The sequence below is a fragment of the Sinocyclocheilus rhinocerous genome, unplaced genomic scaffold (assembly GCF_001515625.1).
Source record: "Sinocyclocheilus rhinocerous isolate Xijiao unplaced genomic scaffold, SAMN03320098_v1.1 scaffold948, whole genome shotgun sequence".
Taxonomy (NCBI): Eukaryota; Metazoa; Chordata; class Actinopteri; order Cypriniformes; family Cyprinidae; genus Sinocyclocheilus; species Sinocyclocheilus rhinocerous.
The window spans coordinates 11,493-17,715 of NW_015634462.1; the positions used below are offsets into that span (position 1 = coordinate 11,493).

Below are 6,223 nucleotides of genomic sequence, written 5' to 3' on the forward strand. Positions count from 1 at the left end.
GTGAGTAATTTATGGGCTAATTTTCATTTTTGGGTGAACTAACCCTTTAAGGCATTTTTTACCAGCAAATGAGTGTCGCGCTACTATTTAACCCTCTGGGGTCGACAAACACGCCGGTGTTGTGCCGAATTCTGACTCCCTGCCAGAATCTGACTCCCCATGACATCAATCGATGCCGCCAGTTGCGAAAAACAGACAGGCATTAGACGGCGTAATACATTGCAATTTGTGTATTGGTGTTTGATCGTGTATTTATTTGTGTATTTGTCTTTGATCATGTATTTAACTAAACTCATATGATTTACAACTTGGACTGTCTAGCTGTGCTTTTATCGTTTACATTTAGACATTTAGCAGACGCTTTTATCCGAAGCGACTTACAAACAAGGACAATATTTGTGGACGTTTGTGGACGTCGGTAAAGTCCAATGACAAATTTGTCTGCATTCCTTTAATAATGATGTTCAGATTTAGGTGTTGGCTAACCTTATGAAACTAAACCATTGTTTTATTGTTTTTTTTAAACACTACACTACAGTATATATATTTTTTGTAATAAAACAATGGTTTAGTTTCATAAGGGTAGCCAACACCTAAATCTGAACATCATTATTAAAGGAATGCAGACAAATTTGTCATTGGACTTTACTGCCTGCACATTTTCTCTATTGTAATATTGTAATATTCCTTACCATGAAACAGGATTGTGTTTGTTAGGGAGCAGAACAATTTCAGCAGTTTTGTTAAATCTCCCTAAATTACTCTGCCCTTATGCTGATAACACTGAAAAGCTGTGTCCTGAAGACCTTGTGCTTATAGTTTTACATTGAGCATATCAATAGAATACCATATGAATTCAGCAGGGCTGCCAAAATCATACTCCCCTATATTAAATGCTTATTATTGAATCTAAACTCTTTTTTTTTGCTAACATAAACAAATGGCCAGTGAAATCAGAAAAAAAGTACTAGGATAACTGCCAGACAACTTAAGGCCCATTCACACTGATCCAACTCCAGCTAACTCCAAAAAGCTCCAACACATTTGTTGGATCAAACCTCAGTATCAGATTGGGAAGAGACGTTTCCACTGGTCCATAATCTTTCTGCTTACCAGCAAACCTCATACATTGTCATCCTGAGATTCAGGCCAGAGCAACCATAAAACTCCCAAGGACATCCAGTTGTGGCATGTAATTGACTGGTCATGCATGAGCATTGACACGTCTGACTCCGTCTCCACTGCAGCAAGGCCCAGCCTTTCAATTAGAAGTGTTTGCCATCACCAGTGACGTGACTGCATGGAACGTGAATATTACTAACCAAACCGCTTTTTAGTGTATATTGTAAGTGTGTTTGTGTTAACTGCCTATGATTTAACATATCGGTTTATCAGATGTTTAACAAATTATTATTCTATTGTTGTTTAAATTAGACATCAGGTCTTCAACCTGTTACATATCTGAGAAGATTCTGCCATTCACAAGTCACTTGTATTTTCAATACTTTCAGTACTCCATCTTTACCATTCTTTACCATTCTTTAGCATTGCAGTGCTCTTTAGCAGTTTCATTGTATAGTAGTATTTGTATTAGTAGTATTGTAGCAGTATTATGTTTTGTTAATAAAATCGTCTTCCCTATGTTGGTAATACAGTAAGTTACCCAGAACCAGGTGGTTTCCTCCCTCTAATTGAAATGCCTTTGCTTATTGTATAATTCTTTTGAATCATTTTGTATCGTTAAGGTGAAGTTCCTTACCTGGTTCCTCGAGGTGCCCCCCCATATTCTGGCAGGGAGTCAGAATTCGGCACGACACCGGCGCGTTTGTCGAACCCAGAAGGTTAAATAGTAGCGTGACACTCGTTTGCTGGTAATGCCTTATACGTTTTACCTGTCACAACATTCCTCTGCCTTCTCTTAAAAAAATAACATTTTTATTAAGGTAAAATCTACATATAGTTACCAACGAAAGTATTGTTTAGTGTAAAACATGTTGAAGATTAGCAAACAGGTTGTCTATTCATTAAATAAAAGATTAGCAGGTTGTCTATTCATTAAATAATCTGTTTCCTCACAAAAGTGGTTTATTCAGCGTAGTGAAGCCTCTCCTCCATTGACATCCATTCAAAAAAATGGCCTCTGGTCTCCTTCCCTATGTACCGCCAAAGCCGGCAGCCTTAGCTTTAGCCATTACGCTCTATTTGGCTAAAGTGGTTGCAGGCATAGATATGTATACATAGATGCCTCGTTAGCGACACTATGGGCCGCTATACGTAAGCCGTCTGCCATATTGCAAAGGTCAACTTGACGTCATTCACCATAATAATGAATAGTGTTGTCAAAAGACCCGGTATTTCGGTACCAAGTCGGTACTAAAAAAATTAAAACGTTACGGTACCAGGTTTTTTTAAGTACCGGTGGTACCGAGTACCCGGTCAACCCGGTTCTTGATGCGCTATCCGAAAGCTATCCTCTTCCAGTGTTGCCAAGTCCGCAGTTTTCCTGCGGAACTGGGCTGCTTTAACACTGTTGCCGCGGGTTGTTTTTCATGTCCGCGGGTTGAAAAACGACCCCATTACCGTGATATTTATCCCCTGGAATGCGAATTTTACCTGGGGAACCCCGCCAAAACATGTGTATTTTATCCTCGGAACGCCATTTTTAACGGGGGACTCCCTCGAAACGCTGTGGATTTTCACTGGTATTGGTACCGAATACTGAAATTTTGGTACCGTGACAACACTAATAATGAATATTCGAATGGTTACGCCCATCTCTTGCATTCTCACCTGTGAAAATTTATCCAGTTTCTTCGGGAATTTAAATCCCAGCCGTTTTTACAACCATCGGCTGTGCAGGATTGCGGCATCTTCCGAATATTCATTGATTATTATGGTGAATGACATCAAGTTGACCGTTGCAAGATGGCAGACCATGCTTGGGAGAAGGGTCTGGCTGCAGCCTTGCGCTTGCACTCTCAGGCTTGCACTCTCAGACACTTGCACTTCAGTTAGCGACGTCACTTGCAGTCTTTATTTTTTTTATTTTGTTCAATTTATTTATTCTTTTTGTTTGAATCTCTCAACATTTTACAACAGTAGCCAGGTGGTGAAGACAAGACAAAAGAAACTAAATTACAATGTCACTTGCAATCACCGCTTGCACTCTCCGATACCTGCGATGTCATTTGCAATCGACACAAATCGTGCGTGTTGCCAGTGGAGACAAGACGCTGTCGTGGTGATTTAATGATTAAAACTAATTTAGTACAATAACGTACAGGGTCCTGCAAGAAAAAGACAAGACCCGCAAATCCGTGACCTGGCTACTGTTGTAAAATGTTGAGAGATTCAAACAAAAAGTAATCAATAAATAGAACAAAATAAATAAATAAAAAATACTGCAAGTGCCGTCGCTAGTGGAAGTGCAAATGTCTGAGAGTGCAAGCGCAAGGCTGCAGCCAGAACCTTTTGATGCTTGGAGCTGTTGAATGAGGCATCTACCTATAAATATCTATGGTTGCAGGCTTGCCTTCCAGTGGTTGACAGGTCTAGGTTCACGTGCATGTAGAACGAGTCTGCGCCGGTGAAGGATAAATACTAGAGTTCAGCAAGTAAACGAGTGTAACCTGAGACGAGCGATCAAAGACAAACAAATCACTGAATCAGACAATAGAAAATAATCAATGTCAAAACAGTCACAAGCTCATGTTTATCGGACCAAATTTCTCAATTTATGCACACACACTTGATTTAAGGTTTAGATATTAGTAAAATTACTGATGCACATGTCGTCCACCACTGCAGTGAGAAATGAGCCACTTCAGCCGCACACTGACTGAGACGAACACCTGATCCAACGGACACATCTTCAGAATGAACATCAACCATTGGCCAGGTACGAGGAGTCTAATAAAAATCCTCTTATTTGAGCTTTTCACTGTAAAGTTATAATTTAATGTCTCTTTAATTTTGTATGTCATGACACTTGTTAATTTTCTCAGTGTTTGACTTGAAAGGAGTGAAATTATTTCCTCATGAAATGTATTCCTTGTGAAGCCGAAACCCAGGAACTCCCACAAAACAGATGCCATACAATAAAGCAGATCTGGAGAAGGGATCTCCAAAGAGAACAAACAACACCTCTCCCCTTGCTCATTTACAACCCCCTTCCTCCCTGCCTCTGACTCTACCCTCTTCCCCAAAAGCAAGAATATCCATATGCCACGTTATATCTTGTGAATGTTTCCCTTTCATGTTTGATATCGGTTTAAAGGTCTCTGTGCGACTGGTAAAATGGTCTCAATTTCACAGTAGCCACTTGTATTATGAGAAATATTGAAAACTTTTGTAGAATTGTGTTCTGCTGAGGAGGGTGTGTGTTCCTGTTTAGGGGTCTTTGGGAATGTTTATCTATCTCCAACCAGGTGTGACCCTGGATCACAGAACCTAAGAAACCAAAAGGTCTTACGTTTTTACAACCGATTTGAAGATTTCTTTGTTTTTCTTATTTGGGTATATAGGGGAAGTGACAAAACGCAACTTTGGGATTCTGTAGTCAGAAAAACCCCCATGCAGTGTGTGGGAGTCTCTGGAGCTCTGCACCAGAACTCTCGCTGCTGTGTGTCTCTCTGCGGTCAGGTATGATTCAAAAATTTAATTAGTTAAACACATTGTGCCCATACAGCACACTGTATAGTTGTTTGTGCTACTACATGTGCACATAGAATAAACTTAGCTAGCCTCTAAAACACCCAAGTGCTTTGCTATGCATTTTAGACCGAGTGTCTTGTTAAATTAGGATAACTGTTACATGTGTGACCATGTTAAATTTGTTTGTCACCTGCGTGGAACACTTGGCTATTTTCCATATAGCTACAGTATCTATGTACAGGAGCGGGGTTGCCTCGTAGCTACAATGCGATTCACAATTGCATTCTCTTTTCCAAATTGGCTTCTAATGGTTTCATTATGTAATTGGCATGGTACAATTTTACCTGACAGAACTTGTGTCTGGTTTATTCTGATCTCTTCTGAAATAATTTTTCAATTAGATTGTGTAGTCTAACATTTCCGCAAATCTGCATCCAGGGCAGATCATAAAGTACCAATGAGCAGAGCAGGTGGCTCTCCATTAGGGATCTTCTGATTTCAGTCGGTCACTGGCTTAAGTTACAGTTGTCGTGATTATAGAGAAAAAGAAAAAGAAAAAACACGTTATTTGCTAACAAGGTACAGCACTTAAAGCTATAATCACCCTGTATCCTCCAAGTTACAGAACTGGCGAGTTTGTGTCCGTGCGTTCAGTTGGTGAACCGAGTGAATTTTTCAGTGATGTTAGGTCCTGAATGAATAACTGAAAGTATGGAATCTCCAGAATACTCATCTTTTAATATACAATCAATATTTGTGACCATTAAATTTAGGCAAGATTTCTAATTAAACTGATCACTTGAAATTGGAGTCCAATTGAACACAGAGCTAGACTAAAATTGAAACCAAGTCTTGATAAATTCTAAAGTGCAAGTAAGACTGAATACACATTAAACCTTCGACCAGGCTGCTGATTCCACTGGATTCCGCTGTTCTGGGCTGGCAGGTGGAGACTAACAGACTGAATGAACCAATCACAGCTGCAGCGCTATTTTAGCATCAATATAGTATTTGAATTCAGTATCTTTTCATTAAAATCAAGCCATGAAACCGGAAAATTTGTGCAAGTAGGCTTTAAGGAAACTTTTTTAAAAACCTGCAATACATGGAAAGAGCACTCACAGCCCACGTTAACAGCCATTGCATTTAAAGTACTCAACCATGTAAGAACCTCATGAATAGTGCAAGTTTGAGTTGTCCAGCTTCAAACACATGTCAGATGTTCAACAAATGAGGCAGACAATGACTGGTTTTTAAAAGGAGTTATTTAATTAATGTATCCTAGAGCCAGAAATGAAGCACAATCACGGACAGGGAGGCATGTATGTGGTCTCAAACACATCACCTGAAAGTGAAAGGAACAGCAAATCAGCTTGACACGCATGAGCAACAGGGAATCCAGCCAAAAGCACGAGCCACTGAAAGCATACTTGGCTGATAGTAGTCATAAACCTCAACGACCGCTGGCTTGAGATTCTGCACTGCAAGAACCTATTTCAGTTGTAGCCTGTAGGTCATGGGGACGCCCTTGGGAACCTGCGAGACAGAAGGGATGAAGAGAAGTACATAT

The 6,223-nt window shown here is 39.9% G+C and overlaps 1 long non-coding RNA gene across 1 annotated transcript; it reads right to left on the reverse strand.

Moving 5' to 3' along the window:
- Nucleotides 1-5,900: 5,900 nt before the first annotated feature.
- LOC107745577 (uncharacterized) lies at nt 5,901-6,180 on the reverse strand. The gene is made up of 2 exons (XR_001640611.1): nt 6,084-6,180; nt 5,901-5,998 (listed from the first exon to the last, which is right to left on the reverse strand). It is a non-coding gene; the product is annotated as an uncharacterized LOC107745577 (long non-coding RNA).
- Between the last annotated feature and the right edge of the window lie 43 nt (nt 6,181-6,223).